The sequence below is a fragment of the Ursus americanus genome, chromosome 1 (assembly GCF_024610735.1).
Source record: "Ursus americanus isolate L20-20 chromosome 1, mUrsAme1.1.p, whole genome shotgun sequence".
Taxonomy (NCBI): Eukaryota; Metazoa; Chordata; class Mammalia; order Carnivora; family Ursidae; genus Ursus; species Ursus americanus.
Genome location: NC_142127.1, coordinates 35,272,179 through 35,296,698, shown reverse-complemented (window position 1 = coordinate 35,296,698; position 24,520 = coordinate 35,272,179). Strand labels below are relative to the sequence as shown.

General features: G+C 35.9%; 1 pseudogene; it reads right to left on the bottom strand.

Annotated features, from left to right (window-relative positions):
• LOC148110737 (uncharacterized) overlaps nt 1–24,201 on the bottom strand; it is a 67,670-nt pseudogene extending 43,469 nt beyond the window's left edge.
• Nucleotides 24,202–24,520: the final 319 nt, after the last annotated feature.

Sequence of the window (24,520 nt, the reverse complement as noted above, 5' to 3'; positions counted from 1 at the left end):
TTTTTTTTTTTTTGAAGCCCCAATATGCTATTAAGCCCATTCAAGGAAAGTTTTCTTGCAAAAACTGCATTTTTAATTTAAGAATTCCATTTTTTAAAGTTTATGTTTTGGGGCTTATAGTCTATATGTGCTCACTCATTATGTACATCTTTTCCTTTAAATAATGTTAATAATAGCTGTTTTAATATTTTATGCAAATTTCCTCATCAAGTCATTCCTAAATCCATTTTTATTGATTCCTAATATACCTAGTTATGGGTTATATCGTTATGTTTCTTAAAATATTCATGAGAAATTGTGGATATTATGTTGTTAATTAAATTTATTCCCTTCTTTTAAGTAGTGCTATTATTTCTGGTTCCTTCTTAGAATACAGGAAGCTGATAAAAGCATTGCTTGCGTTCTTCAACCAAACAACCAACAAACTGAACCAACTTGCATTGTCACAAATGTTCTAGAACTGATCCTGGTTGGAAGGTCACAGGCAAAAGAACCGATCTGAAATCTAAGGAAAGGCAAGTGCCTGCAAAAATGAAAGCCAAGTAGGGAGCACTTACATCCCTCAAGCAGGTGCAGCTAGACAGTAGTAAGAATTTAGGCAAAAATGGCAGTGAGTTGGTAAATGTAGTGTGTGGCCGTGGAAGAGGGTAGAAACCCTAGAGGCCACATATATAAGGAGAATACGTATCTATTCATAGGTTCCACTCCACAAACCTCAAAGGGGTTCACACACACACAAAAAATACTGGTAACGGTGGTCATACAGAGTCATTTGTGGTTTATGCCCTGGGAGAGGAATAAACAGGGAAGTGGGAGGGAAACTTTTTTGTTTCCCTCATGGCACTGGCAAAATCCTTCACACCTAGAAAAGGAGCAACAACAAAATAACACCCTCTGTATCCGAGAAGATGTGAAGAAATGGATGCTGAGCACAGGACTACAGCTGGGCAGTGGGCAGAACCACTGACATGAGCACATTTATGAGGTCGGGAAACCCTGGGCTTGCCTTGGACTGAAACTTAGCCGCAAGAGTGGCTCAGCACTAGTGTAAATACACTGAGTAACAAGTAACAGTGAACTATTGAGAGGATACCAGAGCTTTTAGAGATTTCTCCAAAGTACCACTTTGTAGATATCTATAATAACATGGGACTCTTTATGAAGTTGTATGAGTTTTCTTTAATAAAACATTTCTTGGGATTGCAATAGTTTTCATTCTATCTCAATATTCTCTGGTTCAATATAGATGGCACATATTATAATAATGATATCTTTGTTGTTGGGTAGACCAAGGTCATAAATAATGCCTTTTCTTGTCTATTTAAAGCTTTTTTATTTTTTGAGGTTTTTATATTTAAATAATTTTGCATTTATGGAAAAGTCATAAAGATAGTGCAGAGCTCCTGTATACCGTTCCCACTGCTTCTTTTAATGTTAGCTTATTACATAACCATGGTTCCTTTAGTAAGATGAAAAATTTTACGTTAGCATTTTACACCTAACTAAGTAATCAGACTTTACATAGATATCACCAGTTTTTTTTTTTAAGACTTAACTTTTTAGAGAAGTTTTGGGTTCACAGCAAAATCAAGAGGAAGGTAGAGAGATTTCCCATATACTCCCTGGTCCCACACATGCATAGCCTCCCCATTATTAACATGCCCCACCAGAGTGGCACATTTGTCACAATCAATGAACCTACATTGGTCCATCATATAACACAAGATGCAGAGTTTGCATTACCGTTTGCTCTTGGTGTGCATTTCTATGGTTTTTGTTAAATGTATGTCTTATTCACCATTGTAGGATCGTACAGACTGGTTTCACTGCTCTCAAAATCCTCTATGTCCTGCCTAGCCATTCCTCCTCTTCCCCTCTCCCTGCCCCGCCCCTGGCAGTCACTAATAGTTGTACTATCTTCATAGCTTTGCCTTTTCCAGAATGTCATATAATTGGAACCATACAGTATGCAGTCTTTTCACAGTACCTTTTTTCACTTAATAATATGCATTTAAATTTCTTCCATGTCTTCTCGTGGCTTGGTAGCTCATTTCTTTTTAGCGCGGAATAGTATTCTGTTGTCTGGATGCCCCACAGTTTATTTATGCATTCGCTTATGGAAGGACATTTGATTGCTTCCAAGTTTTGGTAATTAAGAATAAAACTGTTATCAATGTCCATGTGCAGGTTTTTATGTAGACATTAGTTTTTAACTAAATACTGCAAGATACTACCTTGCTTTTTGCCATTATAACCCTTTGTGACATTTTCTCAGTTGTTATTTGTCTTTCAAGACTTTAACACTTTTGAAGAGTACTGGGCAGGTATTTCATAAAGTACCCCTCAATTCCAGTTTGTCTGATTGTTTCTCATGATTGGACTGGGGATAATATGACAGAGAAGGACCCTTTCATCCATCCTATCAGGGAGACCATGGTATCAACATGACTTATTGTTGGTAATTTTAACCTTAATCGCTTTGCTAAGGTGATATCCATCAGATTTCTACATTATGGTTAGTTTTAAGGAACATTTTTAATTATAGTGGGTGCCACTTCCTGATTGGCAACATGAATTATGTAACAAAATTTATTTTCATTCTTGGGCCAATAATGTTAATACTGTTGTATTTTTTATTATAACCATGAGTTACTTATCAATTTCATTGTAATTCCTCATGCATGTCTCTTGAGTAGTTTTTACAAGATGATCCATTGAATGCAAGAAAATAGATTTAGAGAAACTCTCAGAGTCCTACTGCTTTTATTCTATTATTACAATGGAGAGGTTGATGAAAAGGGAGGGGTGAGAGCAAGTTTTCTAGTTCATTTTTAATAAAGTAAAAGTCAATAAAGCCGTTAGGCTAATTTTAGTATAATCAATATTATTAACAGTAATGTATTTTGTTTCCTTTGTGTTACATAAGAAAAATTTGAACCAAGAAAACGTTTTCTTTGATGCTTTTGATCCTCATTCAACCTCTTTCAAAGAACCTAAAGCTTCTGAGCCTTTTGGATGGGCCAAGAACATTCACTCTTTGTGGCAGACATGTCCCAACACTATCACCCTCCTTCGATTTTTCCAAAAACATTCATCTACATGTGGATACATAGCTAGGCTAAGCTCACAGGTGCACATGAAAATTATACAAAGTGTGATTAGTATTTCCTAACAACTCACAATCTAACTGGGAAAACAATAGTTATTCAAGGAAAGAGTAGGGCGAAACCGTAATAAAGGAGGTGGAAATTAAAATGTGTCTTTTATGTAAGTGGATAAAAGAGTATTTAGGAAGCATGATAAAATAACTGGGATGTGGGACGGGAGAGGAAGTGAGCACTAGAGAGCCAAAAGAAATAATGGGGACTTGTCACATTAAGTAACAGGATACAAAGTAAGAGATTTTTCTGAATCATCAATCAACCAGCATTATATGGAGCAAAAATTAAGTGCTTAGCAATTTTATTTCCAAATGATCTTCATTTTTATGGTTAGCTAATGTGATTAATAAGGTTTGTTACTGGGTGCTAATAGCTAACCTGTGATGTGTTTGTATTTTTAGGCAGTGATCTAAATAAGTGGATACGATCAATGGAATTGGATATTGGAGAAAATACTCTGGGTTTGGTTATGTCCAATAACATAGATGTTCAGAGATATCTATTTAAGCATGTAAACTGACTAGCTTCATCCCATTAAACGTAAATCAGTGCCCACTTATTATTAGGCACCCCAAATACCTAAAAATATGACATTGCTCTTATATCTAAAACTTTATCTCATTTCATTTTAAAAACTTTTAATCCAATATAGAATCCAGAATTGTCCATATAAGAAACTTCTCAAAGATTTATTAAAAATTTTAAAAATAGACATTTCAGTGTGAGGTACATGATTGTAATCTTTGATTAAATTTGGATATTATTCTTTCTCCTAACATTCAGTTAATTAAATTATTCTATGACTCTTTTTCCAGTCAGGAGCTGAATCACCGTATTGCTTGATAATAAATGTACCAGACATGCTCAAAGTACAAAATGAACATGCTATCAAGTTACTAATTAATATACAATCTTCTGAGTGAAGAGATTTCCTTGTAGGATGTCTATTAATCTGTCCACATTGGTTCCTAAAACTCTAGTTAAGATATTTTTAAATGATGCACTTAAGTTATCTCTACAAAACTAACTTAGATTGTGAAATCCAAAGATCTCACAACTTTTGATGTAAAGACCTTCCACGATCCCTAGTAAAATTTATATATAAAACATCTGCCCAATGTTATCAAAATACTTTTACTAAGAAATTGTTCGCCTTTGGATGACTGCACATAACCTTTCACACAGGGCATTTAAATATTTTCAATTTCTTTATAATTATTCTCAACACCTCGGCTTAGTGGAGTTTACTTTTTCCCCATTTCTTCATTCGTTATCTACGTTTGATGTCGAGTATAGAGAAGCTCACATGCCAGAACTAATTTTCGATCCATGTTGTCCATGTGTTTTGTTTTTGCTCTTTTCTTTACTCTGTATTTTTTATTGTGGAATTTGATTAATTTTTTTAAAAAGAAAGAAAACTACACTGGCATAGCTGCTGTTTCTCAAAATCCCATCATAATATTAAAAAAAATAAATTGGATTATACTACTATCATTTGCAGAATGTTTCAGTATCTTTTGCAGTTGAACATAACTGATAATGATCGTGCCCTAAATGAACTTGGTGATGCCAGCCTTCGGTCATAAGCCAACTGGATTTTGCACCACTTCATTCCTCTGTCCTTCTTCGCTCACCGTCCTTTTTCAGTTCCTTACCCATGGCTGTGCCTACTTTCGGGCCTTCACACATGTGTCGTCTTAGCAAATTGCAGTCTTTCTTCTTCTCAGTCCTCTGTTCCAAACCTTGCCTACATACACATGTACACAAACACATATTTCTCTTACAAGGATGATTCCTTTTTGCCATTGCTTTCTATAGAAGTAATCTCCTATATAAGTAAACCTATATAAGTAATCTCCCACTGCATTATTTCTATCATCATGCCATTTTCTTATTCAGGTTTGCCTTCATTACATTTATCCCATTTTTAAATCATGGGATTATTTTTTTTTTTAATCGGTTTGTCCCACATTTCAAAATGAAGCTTTGTAAGAGTAGAGACGGTGCATTTTCTAGCACTGTTCTTGGTATATGTGAGTTGCTCAATAAATATTTCTTAACTAAAATAAACCTTTATTTCTTGCACGATATAATGCCTGCTAAAGTTGGTTGAACGCTTTTCCAACAGACTATAGGTGTAATGAGAATAATGAAACTTGCAAATGCAAATCATAGCAATCTAGCAATCATAGCAATCTACCATTCAAATTCCCCTCTCAACTCCCCATTCCCGTATTCCATAGTTATGGGGACTTTAAATTATATTCATAGGACTCCCATTACACAAGTGTGTGAACCAAAAGCATATTTTCCTTTATGTAGTGCAGGCAGGAGACAGAAATACTCCAGCATATGTTACCACTATGCTCTAATAGGCTTCTGGAAGCATCACCTTTGTAGCAAGCCAATAGCTATGAACACCGTGGCAGGCTCTCCTCTGCAGATACCATGGTCCTCTGCTCAATGACCTGTACCCACATTGGCAGCCATTGTTCTTACTCGGCCCTATTCAACTCAGGCACTTTCTGCTGGGATCAGAAGATTTGTACATGGTAGCTCAATTTTTAACTTTTTAAGGGACCTCCACACTGTTTTCCAGAGTGGCTGTACCAACTTGCATTCCCACCAACAATGTAGGAGGGATCCCCTTTCTCCACATCCTCTCCAGCAATTGTTGTTTCTTGCCTTGTCAAGTTTTGCCATTCTAACTTGTGTAAGGTGGTATCTTAGTGTGATTTTGATTTGAATTTCCCTGATGGCTAATGATTTTGAACATTTTTTCATGTGTCTGTTAGCCATTTGTATGTCATCATTGGAAAATTGTCTGTTCATATCTTCTGCCCATTTTATGATTTATTTGTTTCTCGCGTATTGAATCTGAGAAGCATGAAGACTAGGGACTATGAGAAACAAACTGAGGGCTTCAGAGGGGAGGGGGTGGGGGAACGGGATAGACTGGTGATGGGTAGTAAGGAGGGCACGTATTGCATGGTGCACTGGGTGTTATACGCAACTAATGAATCATCGAACTTTACATCAGAAACCAGGGATGTACTGTATGGTGACTAACATAATATAATAAAAAAAATAAAAAAAAAAGATTTGTACATGATGATTCTTAATTGTACTTTCTTTTTCAATCAAACTTATAAAATATTTCTTTCATTTGGAGAATTTAAAGAATGTCACTGGGGCTGGTCCAAAAAGTCTATTTAAGTGGTACCATTGTGTTTTGACTGCTTAGTAATCTTCAACGCCCTTAGAATGTGTATTCTGACTGCCATAGCTCGGTACTTTGTCAATAATCCTGATGTGAGTTCTCAGGAATTAGAATAACTTTTATCTATATTTTTTGTAATTGTTAAGTGTTTTGCTTTTATTCTTCTTTTTAATCTTAATATTGGTATGCTATAGGTCTAATCACGATTGCCAAAACCCTTCATTTCCCCCAGGGGAATGTAGGGTCTTCAAATAAGTCTATATTTTTATCATTCACATTGGCCTTACCTCAAGTGTCTTATTTTTGAGGGGCAGATCTGTACTTTGATGACAAATAACTTTTAAAAATAAGTTCTTATCACAGGCTTGTTGAACGGATATTGTTTTCCCTCAGATTTTGATATAGAGATATCTTGTCTTTGTGGATGTATACATATGCTTCCAGATGAAAGGTTATAATCCAATGTTTTCTCTTCTCCTTTGTTCCAAGAAAACTAAGAATAAATTTCAGTGCCATGCTGTAGCTATCAATTTATCTTCAAGTGTTTAGAAACATTTACTCCTTCTGTTTTCTATAAATGTATTTCATTTTGGTTAACCCCTTAATTTACTTATCCTTCCAACAATGTGGTTTTTTTAAAGATTTTTAAAAAAGATTTTACTTATTCATTTGTCAGAGAGAGAGAAAGCACAAGTAGGGTGAGGGGTAAGCAGAGGGAGAAACAGGCTCCCTGCTGAGCAAAGCAAGGAGCCCAATGTGGGACTTGATCCCAGGACCCTAGGATCATGACCTGAGCCAAAGTAAATGCTTAACCAACTGAGCCACCAGGTGCCCCATCAACAATGTGTTCTAAGCATGGGTTACTTAAAGTCTTCTTAGAAACGGATCACTTGTAAACCATACACACACATGCACACACGCATGTGTGTGCATACACAGATACTTCAGAATCTAAGGCACTGGCTTAAAGATAATAGTGACATTAGTAGGAATTGATACATTTTTGAATTAAAAAAATGGAAGTTAGATCTTCTTTATATATTAAGGAGTAACATTAACTAAAAATTAAATTCCGTGTAGATAATTGCAAATACAGAGAAGACATGAACAAGTCAATGGTTGGCTAATATGACAATTTTAGTGCATTAGACAGGACAGGAACATTACAGAAATCAAATAAAAGAAAAAGTAAGAAAAATATGGATCAATTTAGAAGAGAAAAAGAATGATAATTAAGAAGATTTAAAGCTTTAAACTATACTGATTTTACTAGAAGAAAATAATTTAAACCACAACTTTTTTCACTGGAATTTTGAATTATTTTTTTTCTTCTCCGAAGGGTAGTACCAAGGCAGCTGCATGATAAATTTAAAGCTTCAAGTTTAAAGGAAGAAATTGGACAGAAACATTTTGTGAACCCAGACATGAAAGCCATCAAAGAAAACTAGTGGAACAGTGCAAGATAACCAGTTTCTCAGGGCTCTGAGAGACCCAAAGAATTTTCATAGGTTTTTATGATCCGTAAAGATCAAAGAGAATAAAATTTAAAAACTCTAAAAGAAGAAACCTTGGGTCTTGTGATATTCACCCTACTATGACTTATTTAAATCAATATGTTATTAGACATAACGAAAGTACATCAAAATTCTGCATGAATTAAATTTTCAGATGGATCCATTTGTGTGTGTGTGTGCACACGTTTTGTTAGGGAAAGGGAAATCCATAATTATGTGTTATTTGAATCAAGATGAGCAGAATATGATTATTCAGAAACACAGATCCATGGTTGTTTTCTTCTTTCCTCTTATTAATTCCCTGCCAAGAACTAAGAGTTTAAACCTTTTTATGAGCCCACAATTAACTGGCTTTCTCTATTCCTCTGCTGCCTCATTTCCCCTTCCCACCAGAATGATGCATTGATGAGTAGTGTTCTAAGTCCCCAGGAGATTCAGATGGTAAGTAAGCATCCTGTGCTCACATCATGGATCAAAATGTCAGGAACCAGAAATTGATCAATCAACTTACTAACTGCTGTTAGTTTCTCTGAAGGAAAATCATGCCAGCTTTATTCAAATACTCCCACATGAACCATCACTAAAGATAGAAGCCTGCTATCATTATTAAATGCACCTTAAACATAGCTTTACTAATATTTGGGATACACATGCAGATTAGAAGAGTATACAATTTAGAATACTCACAGTTGCAAATTGAAATACAAAATGGAAATGTGCATAATTATATTGTCCATATGGCACAGCAGCAGTATGATTTTATAAGATTAAATCTTGTATGGGGATGAGAAATGATAAGCCAGTGTTATTATTATGAACCACACAATAACATATGGGATGTGGGCCAATAGCATCACTCTAAATCAACCTTAGAATTTCATAAGCCACTGAATGTCGCAGATGGAAGCTATTATTCATTCCACCTGCTTGACATGATGAGAGATAATGATAAAAGTTTAGAAGTAAAATTAAAATGAAGACAGCTAAGCCTCTCTGTACTCTACTGGCTACAATTATTAGAGATGTGGTGGTTGCAGAGGCCAGAGGTTCCTAGCAATCACCAGGCTATAACAAGATGACAGTACATTAATTCTAACACAAATTTAATAGGTATCTAATTTTATAATTTACATAGTAAAAACAATGCTCATATAATCCTCCTTGTAAGGAAGATCCTAAAAAGAAGAAAGCATGACAGGTTATCTAAATATATAGATGACATATGCACTAAATATACATTTAGGACTAAATCAAGTAGAGTTAAGGACTAACTAATTTCTTCTAGTTACTTCACTTAGCATATTGTTTGTCATTTTTCTTAAATTTTTATACTTTGGATCCAGGTTGCAGGATACAATCTGAAATTGATCAGATGACTCAGCATGTTAATGCTGTCAATTCTCCCTAAACTGTTCTAGGGATTTATCATGATTATAATCAACTCCCTTTCAGCAAGATTTTGGTAGATAAAGACAAGATCACTTGAAAATTTATATGGAAATACCAATGAACTGGTATAAGAAGTAGATTGGCCAAAACAATTTTAATAAAGGAAGATCAAAGATGGAGGAATCAGGCTACCTAGATTTAGGACTCTCTGTACAGCTATGGTGAATATGAAAGTACAGACTTGGTAAAGAGATAAACACATGGGTTGATAGAGCAGAACAGAGTCCAGAAACAGACCCAAACAAATATGACCAATGATTTTTTTTTAAGTATAAAGGCAAATAAATGGGAAAAAAAGTTTGCCTTTTCAGCAAATGATGTTAAAACAGTTAAATGTACAGAAAAAAAGAACCTTATTTTCAACTTGATACCTTATATAAAAATTAACTCAAAATCAATTATAAATTTTAGTTTAAAATATAAAACAAAAGAAAAATCCATTGAAGAAAACTTTATGCCATAGGGTTAGGCAAGAACTTCTTAAACAAGGTCAAAGAATTTGCTCTGCTAAAGATACTGTTAATAGAAAAAAAAAGAATGTCAGAAACTGGTAGAAGATATTTGCCAATCACATGTTTAATGAAAAATGTGTATCTAGTATATATAAAAAATACTTAAACTCCACATTAAAAAAATAAACAGCTCTTGGGGTGACGAGGTGGCTCAGTCGGTTAAGTGTCTGATTCCTGATTTCGGTTCAGGCCATGATCCCAGGGTCCTGGATTGGGCCCCGCATCCTTTGGGCTCTGTGCTTAGCCAGGAGTCTGCTTGTTCCTCTCCCTCTGCTCCTCCTCTTGCTCTCTTTCTCTCCCTAAAATAAATACATAAAATATTAAAAACAAAAAAAGAAAGAAAAGAAAAGAAACAGTTCAGTTAACAAATGGACAAAACTTTGAACAGACACTTGACTGAGGAGAATAAATGAATGTAAAATAGTACATAAAATTATATTCATCATTAGATATTCAAGAATTACACATTCAAATCATGATGAGACACTACTATTTACCTAATAGACTCATTAAAATGATATATTACTATATATATATTTGTATAATATACATATTGCTGATAACAGGAGGTACTGGTGAGGACAATGAGAACTCTCTTATATTGTTAATGGGAATGCAAAAATGAGACAGCCATCCTGGAAAAGAGATTGGCAGTGTCTTAGGAATTTAAATCTATACTTACCTCATGACCTAGCAATCTCAGTCCTAGAAATTTACTCAGAAGGATTAAAACTTAATGTTTATACAAAAGCTTGTATATTAATGTTCATAACATTTCTATTCACAATTGTCAAAAACTAGAAACGGTACAAAGGTCTTCCACAAGGGACTGGATAAACCGTGCTACATTCATACAACCAGCTAATCCTCCGAGATAAAAAGGAGTGAGTTAGGCATCCACACAACAACTCAGATAGATCTTAAGGGAATTATGCTGAGTAAAAAAAGTTAGTCTCAAAGAGTTATAATATATATATATATATACTATATACTTCCATGTATTTGACATCCTGAAAAAGACAAAACTACAATGATGGAAAAGAAATTAGGGGTTGATGGGACACCTGGGTGACTCAGTCGGTTAAATGGCTGCCTTCAACTCAGGTCATGGTCCCAGGGTCTTGGGATTGAGCCCTGGGTCAGGCTCCCTGCTCTGTGGGGAGTCTGTTTCTCCTGCTCCCTCTGCCCTGCTCTCTCTCTCTCTCTCAAATAAATAAATAAAATCTAGGGGGGGAAAAAGGAATTAAGGATTGCTAAAATTGAGGAGTTGAGGGAGGGTGTGACTGCAAAGGGATAGCAGAAAACAGTTTTGCAGGGGAGGCCATGAAATTGTTCTGAATTCTGATTGTGGTAGTCATGACCACACAAATCTATGTATATGTTAGAATTCATAACATTCTGCACCAAAAATGCATGTTAATTTTCAAGAAAATAAATTAAACTCTGAGGATAAAGGAAAATAAATTTCTCTTCTCTTCCATTCCAAACGATTTCCTCCTGCATAATGTTTCATGGGATACTTGTTCCAAATATTGTGAACAATTTGACTTCTACCCTTTGAGACACTCACAAGGTTTGTAACTAAGAGGATAATCAAATCATCTTAGCATCATGAAAGATATAGTAAAATGTGGATGGTGTGGACGAATAGGTAACTAACATCCTCTGAATGACTACATGTCAGGAACTTAAACTGAAAAGTTTCTGCTCCAAGTATGCTTCAAGGATATTAGCAGCAAGTACTCGATGGCAGATTGTATTTTCCAAATATCTGCCAAATATGGCTACAATATCTCCCATGTCACTTGCTCTTCAACTTGTGACTTCTGCATGCAAAGATGGCATCCACCCCTCTACCCCTTTAATCAAGTCTGAACAGGACTTATTATTGCTATAACCAATAAAATTTCATTCACTTCCAGATACGGTCCCTTACAGCCCTGGCAGCTTCTGCTTCCTGTCTGGCGGGGCCTTCTGATAATGCTAGTCTGAGCTGTTACTTGACACAAACCCATGAGAGATCTCAAACAAGAATTCTCCAGCTGAGCCAAAAAATCACAGAATGCTAAGAAATAATTATAAATTGTCATTGCCACTAAGTTTTGTTAGACTATAATAGGTAACTAGAACATACTCACCGCCTCCAAAGACTAGATTATTTATTCAAATGTATACAACTAAATGTGTTACCTACAGCTAACTCCCAGCTCCAGCCTATAGAAGAATCTGGAAACATCAAGAGACAAGTAGAGTATAAGAAAGGGAATTTTAGTGGAGAGAGTTGTCTGTGTGCTTCCTCCTTATAGAAAAGTAATGAAGAGGGCTCCAAAGAGGCCATGGTGAGGACTTTATAAGTATTCTCAGGAGTTTGCAGTGGGCAATCGGAAGGGGGTAGGTATCTACCTCAATATTAGCAAAAATCCTAAGGAGCAAGCAGTTTGAGGATGTAGCCCATTACAGCAGAGGAAGGGACTGTGAAAGGGAAACAGCTATCCTCTGACCAACAAGAAGTAGAATATTTGTGTTTCAGGTGGGCTTGCTGCCAGAATATCTAGAGGAAGGGTGGGATGGAGAGAGAGAGTGAGACATTCTCCAAGAATGAAGCTCTTCCCATAAATGCCTGCCAAGCCCCCAGTGTGTCTCCTCTAACCACGGCCAGTAAGACCCTCTCAGTATCCTGGCCCTTTTCCTCACTTTTGCCGCGACACAGTGGGGGTCGTAGCTTAGGAAGGTGAAGGAGGAGCAGGCCTTCTCAAGACAGAAGATGCCAATTGCATTCTTTGTCCCCCCACCCCCACCCCATTTCCATGTTTCCATCTCAAGTTCCGGCCATAACCAAGTCTGTGCTAGGAAAGAAAAATGATTTTAACTCTAAGTAAACTCCGAAATTTGGCCATTGTGTGGAACACACATTTTAATTAAGGAAATGAGAGTAGTTTTGAATCTTGAAATTCTGAAGGGGATTTTTTTTTTTTTTCATTATCTGAGAATGACCAGTAAGGCTTTCCTAGATTTCACCCCTGGGTCAGGACAGACTGTGTTGATATGGACAGAGAATATAGTCTTTTTCTGTTCATCTGATGCATCTCACTTGTTTATGAGTTTGGTTACAGCTGGTATGTTCTAGTATAGTGATAAATTGTTCATTTGGTTCTCAGAAACACCCAGAAATGGAGTCGTTAATATCTTCATGAGGAAAGCTGAAGGTTGGGAAATTTAATGACCAAAATTTTATAATTGGAGAATAGGAAAGCACAGTCCAGGAGTTTCCTTCTAAGTCATGAAGTAGGACCGCTCATTCGCTGTGGCCTCAGGCATGTCCTCTCTGAGCATTGCAAGGGAAGAAGACAGGCAGTGAGAATGGCCTCTTGTGAGATCATGCCTATTCGTATTTAAGATCCTTTTTAAAATGAATGCTATTGCTCTCGACTGGGAAAATCCTTTGCTTTCAGCCTTGCATCTATAGGATTGGTGACTCATTCTTGAAACCTAGTCATTGAACATTTTTTAAAATAATAAAATTTTAAAAGAAAATTAAATAAAAAATGTTAAACACAGCTTTTGTATTTCTCTCTTGTTTGTTTGTTTGTTCGTTTATTTATTTATTTTTAAAGATTTTATTTATTTGACAGAGAAAGACACAGCGAGAGAGGGAACAGAAGCAGGGGAAATGGGAGAGGGAGAAGCAGGCTTCCAGATGAGCAGGGAGCCGAATGCGGGGCTGGATCCCAGGATCCTGGGATCATGACCCGAGCAGAAGATAGACGCTTAATGACTGAGCCACCCAGGCATCCCAACCATTGTTTTTAGGTTTGATATATTATAGTTCTTGCCTATTAGACCTAGTTAATGGTGCCTTTTTGAATGAATCTTTTTCAATTTTTAGCTTTATTTCTCTTATCCCACCACCTCCCCCTCTTTTTTGGGCATTATTTCTGTTTCTTAACTTTGCCTCAAGCCCATTCTTAATACTAATAAGCCCTCAAAAGTCACTGAATTCCAGGAACTCTACATCAAGCTCATTAAACTTGTGAAGTTGCTTTACACGTTTTAATTTAATTTATTTTTGTTTTCATAAAAAATAGGCACTTGAAATTGATTTTGAAACATTTCTAAGGTAACATGACAGAGTAACCATCTCGGTTTCTCAATTATAAAATATATTTGATTTCACGTACCTGCTTCATTTACCCAGTGATTGTAGGTGGTTTATTTGTAATAACAGAAGGAAAAAAATAATAAATCACCTCTGTGACATCTTTCATTCTGTCAACTAATCCTGACATTTGCTTTAAAAGGCTTGATGTGCTTCTCTGTGGGATAAGTTTTGCAAAATCATCTTCTTTATTGACATACTTAGATTTTCTCTTAAAATGTCATATAGATTTTCCTTCTTTTTTTTTTTAAAGATTTTATTTATTTATTCGACAGAGATAGAGACAGCCAGCGAGAGAGGGAACACAAGCAGGGGGAGTGGGAGAGGAAGAAGCAGGCTCATAGCGGAGGAGCCTGATGTGGGGCTCGATCCCGTAACGCCGGGATCACGACCTGAGCCGAAGGCAGACGCTTAACCGCTGTGCCACCCAGGCACCCCCCAGTTTTCCTTCTAACACAGCATAAATACACCTTGCCACCTACGTGGGTAAGTCTAAATAAATTCTTAGTTTCTTTTACATAAACTAATATGTGTGACTAATTTAATTTTGTTAAACACAAAAGACAAAAATCAAGAGTATTTTTACAATTAAAAGTTTTATGAACAAATGTCAAGGAATCACTATTAATCACTATTGTCTAAAAATAAAATAAGTTTCCTTTATACATATACCACATTCCTAAACCACAGCTAGTAAGATATTTAGCATTAAGACTTGAGATTTAAAAAAAAAAATCTCTGAATAGATACTATATGTCATTTTTCAAATAACTACCTAGACATATTACAAGAATTTATGCTCTATTTAACTTTTATGGGTAAGTACTAGAAAAAAAATAAAAGGGAAAAGGAAAAAGATTCCTCTTTTACATGAGAAATTTAGTGTAAAAGCCATGCTAAAGCTGTAGAGCTAAAAATGAATAAATAAAAGTCATGACTTTGGCTCAGCTGTCAGTTACTGGGCAACAGGAAAAGAGATTTAGTCAACAGGAAAGCTGAAAATCCTTTTGACACCATAGCAAAACATTTGGAAAAGCAGCAGAAAGATAATAGATAAGTTTTAGATAAATGGAAGGCTTACAAACTCCCTACTGAGTGTATAATCCTAGATGTTGAAAAAAGAGTCAGCATTTGGCATATGTTGGCTTCTTCTTGATTCCACATGATATTCCAGAAAGCAATGAGGTGGGGAACGAACCAGCTCTTCTGCAAACAAATTGAGGACAATGTAGAGACCCCAGAACTTAAGCTCTTCCCAGGGTAGAAAGGCCAATTTTTCCTGCAGCCCAAACAGCAAAATATGAGACCGAAAAAGATTTTGAACAACAAAGACCCCAGAGAAGAACCAAAAAGGGGAGAGTAGGGAGGGCTTTGAGCAATAAAAGCCCCTGAAGACACAGCAAGTGAAAGGCACTCAGTTTTGTGACAAATACATAGATAAATAGATTAAAAAAGCATGCCCCTCTAGTCAGTCTTATGGTTTCAGAGGATTTCAAGGTAGCTGCCATTTAGCAGGGAGGAAAGAGGCAATGGTACAAATTAAGCAAAGATATAAAACAGACGTAAGAACTATTTCCAAAAATAACTGGAGGTGTGGTTATAATTACATAGAAATGCGTAGAAGCAGCTATGTTGAACACCATTAAGATTTTAAAATTAAATCATTTATTAAAGTATGCATAACAGAGAAAAATAAGCTTGATGAAGTTTAATACAGTTAAAAAAAAATCCCTGTATAACCATCCCACAGGGTAAGAAAAATCATGTTACCTTAACCACAGATGTCTCCATGCCCATATTTCTATAAATAAAATAAATAAATATTATCAAATATATCTTGGGATATATTTTTATTGGAATAGTTTAATGTGGTGTTACTTATATCTGTCCCCTCATAATAATTTTCTAATAAGTGTGCTTTGAAAGGAAAACTTGAGGGGTGCCTGGGTGGCTCAGTCAGTTAAGTATCTGCCTTTCACTCAGGTCATGATCCCAGGGTCCTGGGATCGAGTCCTACATCAGACTCCCTGCTTCTCCCTCTCCTTCTGCCCCCCCCACTCATGTTCTCTCTCTCTCTCAAATAAATAAAATCTTTTTTTTAAAAAAAAAGCTTTGAAAAAAAATAAAAAAAACTTTGAAAGGGAAAACTTGATAAGTTTTCTCTGGTTTGCCTTTTTCTATATAAGACAAGGACATTTTAATTAAAAAAATATATTTGACTAGGATGATAAGACCCGTTGGACAAAATTCATTGGTATTTCCAAGAGAGCACAAGTTAATTTTATTTAATATAAAACAAATATGCCTTCACTGATTCTTCCTTGTTTCTTAAACAATGTTGAAGAGAAAGTGAAAAAGGAAGCCATTCATTTTCAGAAACTTTAGTATGTGACCAGAACGTAATTAATACCCTCCTGCTTGCATCATAAGCTGAGAAGATATGGAAAAAAATATATCTCCATATTTTTAAGCTTACATTAATAAAACTAGGAGGACCAAATCAACAAATTTAATTTTAAAATCAAAATGTTTAAATCAAAATTAAATTCATCTTCAAAAAAATTAAGTTCATCTTATTTCTGGAGTTCCACTTAGTCGACTCACTGAATACATTATAATAGATTAGAGAATTAGCCATTCTCTCAAAAATAATCAACACCGGAACAGGCTGCCATTAACATTCTTAAAGACTTTGAGATCACAGATTGTTAGCTATCCGTCTTACATTATTTGGGTAAGCTCTGTTGAAATCAGGAAATTGATTGGATGATAACTAGTTACAAATCATTCAAAGTCTACTACAAGCACTGAGTAACTTTGACGCAATATAAAAATTAGGGTCTAAAGGCTTTGACTCTAGGGATCAGTTGTTATTTATACCCTGTTCACTTCTCTAATCTAAATGTGAAGTTCTAGATATATAAAAAAGAAAAGCAGTAAACCTTTTATAAACGCAAGCCTGAATATTTAAAAGTGGCAACCACATACTAAAATGATGACAATTAGCAGTTGCCACATTCAAAGTGTTGGAGAAGTATTAAGAAGTTAGTGTATCCCCTTAGTGCACTTTGATGAAACTCGTATCAAATACTATCAATAGGATTTTTCACTCCTTCAAACTACAAAGAAAATCTGTCGCCAGACAATTTTCACAGCTCTAATTACAGCATTGCTTTTGCAACTCTATAATTAAGAGTGAACTACAATTTTGCTTCCTACTCTCAGCTGTAAAAAATAAAAATAAAATAAAAATAAAAGAGTTAAAAAAATAAAGCTTGTTCTGAATTTAACATGGTATTTATTTCTGTAGTTCTTCATCATCTCCAAAATTTTGTTGAAATCAATTTTAATTCATTTATAGATATTTCTAATCTAATAGATGTCAGTCTTTTAAAATATATGTCTATCTCAAAATGTCAGCTTCTCACAATGCCTATGCTTTTTCCTGAATTTCTATGTAATTATTTTCAGTACCTCATCTGTATGAATCAACATGCCTGCAAATAAGCTCCTCGATTTCCTGCTTTCATCGTCTCTTTCCAAGGTGTGTGAGTGTTTCTCATTATGTTACAGTGTTACATATTTTTATCTCAGATTAAATGCAATTATTTAAAAATTACATGATGTATCAGATATTCCTCCTGCTAGCATCTGGACTCATTTTGCATGTAACTCTTGAAATTTGGGTCCAGCTATTAAACCATAATACAATCTATGATTCCCCCCTCCATATACCACATGATTTTGCAAATCTTGATAAAACTTCCAGGTAAGCACAATTCACTTAGCATGGCAATTTGGAAAATAGTTAACCATGCGGTTGAGTCCAGTGATAGTCCTTTTACATGTCCCCTGGTCCGGACTGACATTCATACAAGGCATCAGAAGGGAAGGACTTGTAGCTTCCTTTGCAGTCCTGGGAAGTGACAGTTTGGTGTCACCTCCTCCAGGGATTGAAAGCTGGAGGACTTTGCAGCCCATTCTTTAAAGATACCAATCTGAGCCCATATGGGTCAAACCCATGCTAAACCAGAGAACCTGCTTTGAGTTTCCATTGGCTAGGATGCCAAAGAGACACCGGTCCTGTTACTTTAACAGAGAGATCTGGCTACTCTCCGAATGCATTTCTGGGTTTCTCCCCTTCCTGCCTTCTCTGTATCTGCCCCTCCTCTCCTCCCAATTCTTGCCTGGATTCTTCTTGCAGTTCTTTTACTTCCTCTTGCTCTTTGTCATCTCTTCTTCCTTCTCTTTCTACCCTTACTATCGTCCTCCTTTTCTTTTCTGGCTCCCTTTCTTTGATGTAAGAGAGAGTCTAGGTTTAGAAGTAAAGCAAAGTAGAGGGACAAAACTTCTGAATAACTGAATAAAAGTCTTGTATTCCCCAGTACCGTGAATGGCCGAAACAAGAACTTCCAACAGTAATGGTAGTAACAGTAATAGTAGTAACTGTACTTACCATGTGCCAGGCATTGTTCTAAGTACTTCATATATATACTAAATCAATAAATCCTCATCACAATTCCTTGAGATAGACGTTATCATTACCCCCATTTAATGTATGGAGAAAAGATTTTGCTGAGAGATTTACCAAGTAACTTGTCTGAGGTCAAACAGCTGGCACATGAAGAAACAAGGATTAGGCTTTCTGCTTCATATTTTTAAAGAAGAGATGATTAGCCCTAAAGGATTATCTAGCCACAAACATTCTGTTACAATCAAGCGAAATATTCAATGCAAATCTTCCGAGATTTACTGTTAAAAGATCTGTTGAAAAATGCACTTTATATTCTTGTGATTCTTCATTTTATCTCCAATTACACTGGAGACATTTCCATAAATGTGAATTCAAGCATAAATATTTATGTCAGTTATTATAAGCTAACTTTACACATAAAAGTAAAAAACAAAACAAAACAAAACAAAAAACCCATGAAGTTCGCCATAAGGTTTTTAGCAAACAGGCCTATCCAAATATGAAGATAGCTTTTGGGCCACCTAAAACTGTAAAAATTAATAACTTTTGATGTCAAATGATTAGGATCAACAGATACTTGCCCAAACAAGAACATTTTTGGCACTTCTGAATGTGCGAATTTATCACCATTCCTTCTAAGCCACTCTTATTATTCTGTTTATTGTGAATTATTGTGTTTATCTTCTTGTTGCCTGATACAAACTGCTTTGCCCTTGCCCATACTTATTTATCACTTGTCAGATTTATTTTGATTGACTTGTAATTTTATTCTGCATGCTGATGAGAATGAGGGCTCAGTGGTGTGGCGGGGACTGATAACCGGGAGCAAACAGCAAGCTAGCCTTGGCTCCTCCCCTCATGTGTCTTTCTCATGGTTCTAGGTGTCAGCTTCCTGTTCTGCTAATGAGCGATTGTTGGCGACCTCACAGGACCTTTACCAGTCTAATAGTCTGATTTTTTTCCTCTTCGTTGGGGAATTAAAAAGTACATGAATGGGTGTACTTCTCTGAAAATAGGCTGCTGTTCCCATTGTATTTATTAGTGTTGGCAACTCCTTGTAATAGGAGATGAATGATGTTTAAGTAAAGATCTCCATCTTGACCAAATGAGGGTTTCATTCCTGCTCCAGGCTGGTATCTTATGCTTCTTCTATATCGTTTGAAATATTATCTGTCATGTCTTTTTCTTCTGTTTAACTTGAATACACTATATTTTATTTTCATGCATAAAAAGGCATAGTATGAGTATCTCTCTATAAAACATTGAGTACATTTCTAAAACTCAACACCATTAAGTTGAATTACACAAAAGAAGACCTTGGGTAAAATCCTCTTTACCTCTTTACTTCACTGTTTGCTTCTGCACTGTGAATGCTGACTACATCACTGTTACCCCAGGGGAAAGTGCTAGAATAACCGCTAGCATGGTCTTAGTCTTACTTAAAAAAAGCTATTTATATAGATAGGTATCAACTATGAGACTAAAACTTATCAGAATTTCTTTCTATAACACATTGTTGTAATATTTTCATTCATTTGGCCATTCAACAAATATTTACTGAGCACCCACTTTCCCCTAGACTAGGATTATAGCATGTGGGCATACACATGTGCGTGCACACACACACACGCGGATAGACAAAAACCCTGACTTCATGTGTTTATATTACAGTAGAGGTAAAACTAATAATAACAATAGTAATAATAAAATTATTTGTCAGATGGCAATAAACATCATGAAGTATAGTAAAACAGAGTAAAAGAAGAGACGAGATGGGGAGAGCGTGAGTTCAACTTTTAAATAGTGTGAAGAAAATCTCTGCTCAGGTGGCATTTGACCAGAGTTCTGAAGAGAAGGACAGTGCAAGCCAGGCAGGGGGAGCAAGTATAATGTCCCTGAGATAGGAGAACTTGTGGTGTGTTCTATGAAAGAAAGCTGACACCTTGGCTGTAGTGGAGTGTGCACGCAGGAAGTAGTGAGAGATGAAATACGAGTGCAAAGAACATGATGTTGTGGGCCCCTGAAACACATTAGCTTTTGCTGTGAGGGAGGTGGGCTGCCAGCACCGTATTTTGAACTTGGCAATTAAATATCATAGCGACAATTAAAGTAACCAATCATACTTAGCATTTCTACACATCTGCATGCAGGTAATCTTCTAACTCATTTTATGCATATGTTTTTAATAAATTTTATGCAATTTTTTAAAAAATTCAATTAGCCAAGGCATGCTCAATGATTCATTAGTTGAGTATATCACCCAGTGCTCATCATATCACGTGCCCTCTTTAATGCCCATCACCCGGTTACCCTATCCCCACACTCACCTCCGTTTCCATGACCCTCAGTTTGTTTCCTGGAGTCAAGAATCTCATATGGTTTGTCTCCCTCTCTGATTTCTTTCCATTCAGTTTTCCCCCAACCCCAGTTGTCCTCTGCACTATTCCTTATGTTCCACATATGAGTGAAACCATATGATAATTGTGTTTTTCTGATTGACTTATTTCACTTACCATAATACCCTCCAGTTCCATCCATCTTGATGTAAATGGTAGACATTCATCCTTTCTGATGGCTGAGTAATGTTCCATTGTATATATGATCCACATCTTCTTTATCCATTCATCTATTGAAGGTCATCTCGGCTCCTTCCACAGTTTGGCTATTATGGACCTTGCTGTCATGAACCTTGGGGTGCATGTGCTCCTTCTTTTCACTACATATATATCTTTGGGGTAAATACCCAGTAGTGCAATTGCTGGGTCATAAGGTAGCTCTATTTTTAATGTCCTGAGGAATCTCCATATTGTTTTCCAGAGTGGCTGCACTAGCTTGCATTCATTCCCACCAACAGCATAAGAGGGTTCCCCTTTCTTTGCATCCTTGCCAACATTTGTTTTTTTCCTGTCTTATTAACTTTAGCCATTCTAAGTGGTGTAAGGTGGTATCTCATTGTGGTTTTGATTTGCAAGCTCAGTATGTTTTAAAATACCACTCTATTCCTGAGTGGAGAAAAGACCATAAAAGCTCAAGGGTGTAGAAAAGGAGATGATTTGGATGGTATGTGAGAAACATATGCAATCTAATGGATAGGTGTGCATTCTACATTTGAGCATAAAATACACAGAATGTTCATACAAAAATAACATTTTGAAAGTCTAAGTACATGAATAACTTCAAAAAATACACAGCTTGATGATTTTGAAATTCAGTAATGTATTTTTTTTTAGAGATTTCATTTTTTTGGGGAGTAGTTTTAGGTTTACAAGAAAATTGAGAGAAAGGCATAGAGATTTCCCATATACTCCCTGTATTCACACATACATACTCTTCTCCTTATCAACATTATTCAACAGGATGGTACATTTTTTTTTTTTAACCAAGGATGAACCTATATTGACACACCACAGTCACCCAGCATCCATAGTCCTCCTTAGAGTTCATTTTTGCTGTTGTATTTTCTATGGGTTTGGACAAATGGATGATGGCATATGCCGATCATTTCAATATTATACAGACCAATATTTTCACTGATCTAAAAATCCTCTGTGCTCTGCTTATTCATTTTGCCACCACAATCCCTGGCAACCACTGATCTTTCTATTGTCTCCATAATTGTGCCTTTTCCAGAATACTATAGTTAGATTCTATAGTTAGAATCATACTGTGTGTAGCCTTTTCAGACTTGGTTTCTTTCACTTAGTAGTAGACATTTAAGTTTCCTCTATATCTTTGTATCTCCTGATAACTCATTTCTTTTTAGTGTTTAACAAAATTCCATTTTCTGGATGGACCATAGTCTTTTTATCCTTTTACCTACTAAAGAACATATCAGTTGCTTCCAAGTTTTGGCATTATGAATAAAGCTGCTATAAACATTTGTGTGCAGATGTTTGTATGAACATTAATATTCAACTCCTTTGGGCAAGTAACAAAGATCCTGATTTCTGGATCATATAGTAAGAGTATGTTTACTCTTTTTTTTTTTTAATTTTATTTATTTATTTGAGAGAGAGAGACAGTGGGAGGGAGAGGGAGAAAAAATTTGAGTCAGACTCAGCAATCAGCACAGAGCCCAATACAGGGCTTGATCCCACAACTGGGAGACCATGAGCTGAGCTGATACTGAGTTGGACAAAACCAACAGACACACCCAGGTGCCCCGAGTATGTTTACTTTTGTAAGAAATTTCCAAACTGTCTTCCCAAGTAGTTACACCATTTTTAATTCTTATTAGCAACGAATGAGAGTTATTCTTGCTCCACATCCTTGTCAGCATTTGCTATTGTCAGTGTTCCGGATTTTGGCCAATATAATAAAGGTGTAGTGGTATCTCATTGTTGTTTTAATTTGTATTTCCCCATGATATACGATGTGAAGCATCTTCTCATATGCTTATTTGCCATTTGTGTATCTCCATTGGCGAGATATATGTTAGTCTTTGACTCATTTTTAATCTAGATGTTTGTTTTCTTATTATTGAATTTAGATGTTCTTTGCATATTTTGGATAACTGTCATTAACAGATATTTTTTTGGAAATATTTCCTCCCAGTTTGAAGTTTGTCTTTTTATTTTCTTGACATTGTCTTTCACAGAGCAGAAGATTTTATTGAGTTCATTAATTTTAATGAAGTCTAGCTATCAATTATTTCTTTGTCATATTGTGTCTTTGATGTTGTATCTAAAAAGGTCACTATAGTCAAGGTCATCTAGGTTTTCTTCCTATGGTATCATTTAAGTGTTTTAGAGTTTCAAATTTTATATTAAGGCCTATTATCCATTTTGACTTAATTTTTGTGAAGAGTATAAGGTGAACATCTAGATTCATTTCTTGCACATGGATATACAGTTGTTTCAGCATAATAGTGTACTTTAATGGTGTTTCTTTAGTCAGAGGTTTTACTAAGATTTGTTAATTTATTTAGCAACATTTTAGATAAACTAGTATGTATTGTCATTTTTAATAGATGGAGAGAAATTTGGTACAGAATATATTAATTAAAACATTTTTAATCAGTTGAATATAGATACATTTTAAAATAAGTAGAAGAATATTATTTATTTCTATACATTTGCACATATATAGTATATAATGCTTAGAGACACACACGTACATTGCCTAGAAATATTCAAATATGCATGTGTATATACGAAGTCTTCACTGAAAGATCTTGAGAATTTTTTGGACATATCCTGCCACAGTTTTATTTGTACAAATAGCACAGGAAGACAGCCACTCCATGCAGACAGAAATCCAAGGGTCAAACCAGGCCTTCCATCCTCACATCAGCAGCCGGAAGCCTCTACAATGGAGTCTTTGTGGGTGTTTGAGCTGCAGCAGAAGTCTGGGCCTTGGCTGTTGGCTGGTAGAGCCAGAGACTCTTGGCAATGTAGGTACAAGCATGTTTCTGAGTCTGGGGTGAGCGATGTAGGCAAGTCGATTGAGCTTGCAGCTGCCACCCTGTGGGATTTGGGCTCAACCTCTTTGGGCTTACCAAGGGCTTTGATAGCCTTGGCACGTGTATTCATGGCCTTGGCACTATTGGCCTGCATCTTCTTCAGGCCCCTTTTCTTGTGCTTCTTGGTAAAGTACATGTTCCTCAGGAAATTGGGGTTTAACCCCTTATGAGATTCAGATCTTCATATCTTTCTTGTTGTTTCTGTGCCATTTTCATGACCGATTGTGCATGGTGTGGTTCTTGGTCTTGGCCATGTCTGCACCAAAGCCCACGGCTCTCGAAGCACCTCGTACCCGAAGAGAATGAGAGAATTACAATGTTTGAAAACTTATTTCTCCATGAAGTCATTTTTCTTCTTAAAATATCTCACACTAAGTGCAAACACAGTAAAGGTGCAATAAAGGTAAATGACTAGTCTCTAATCACATGCTTCTGACTTTTTGCATGATGCTTTCATTCTCAACATTGTTCAAATGGGAAATATCTTATTGAATATTTTACCTACAAACAATTCATGTGTCACTCAGGGTGCCTTTAATCTAATCTCAGATTTCTTTTTCTCTCACAATTAAT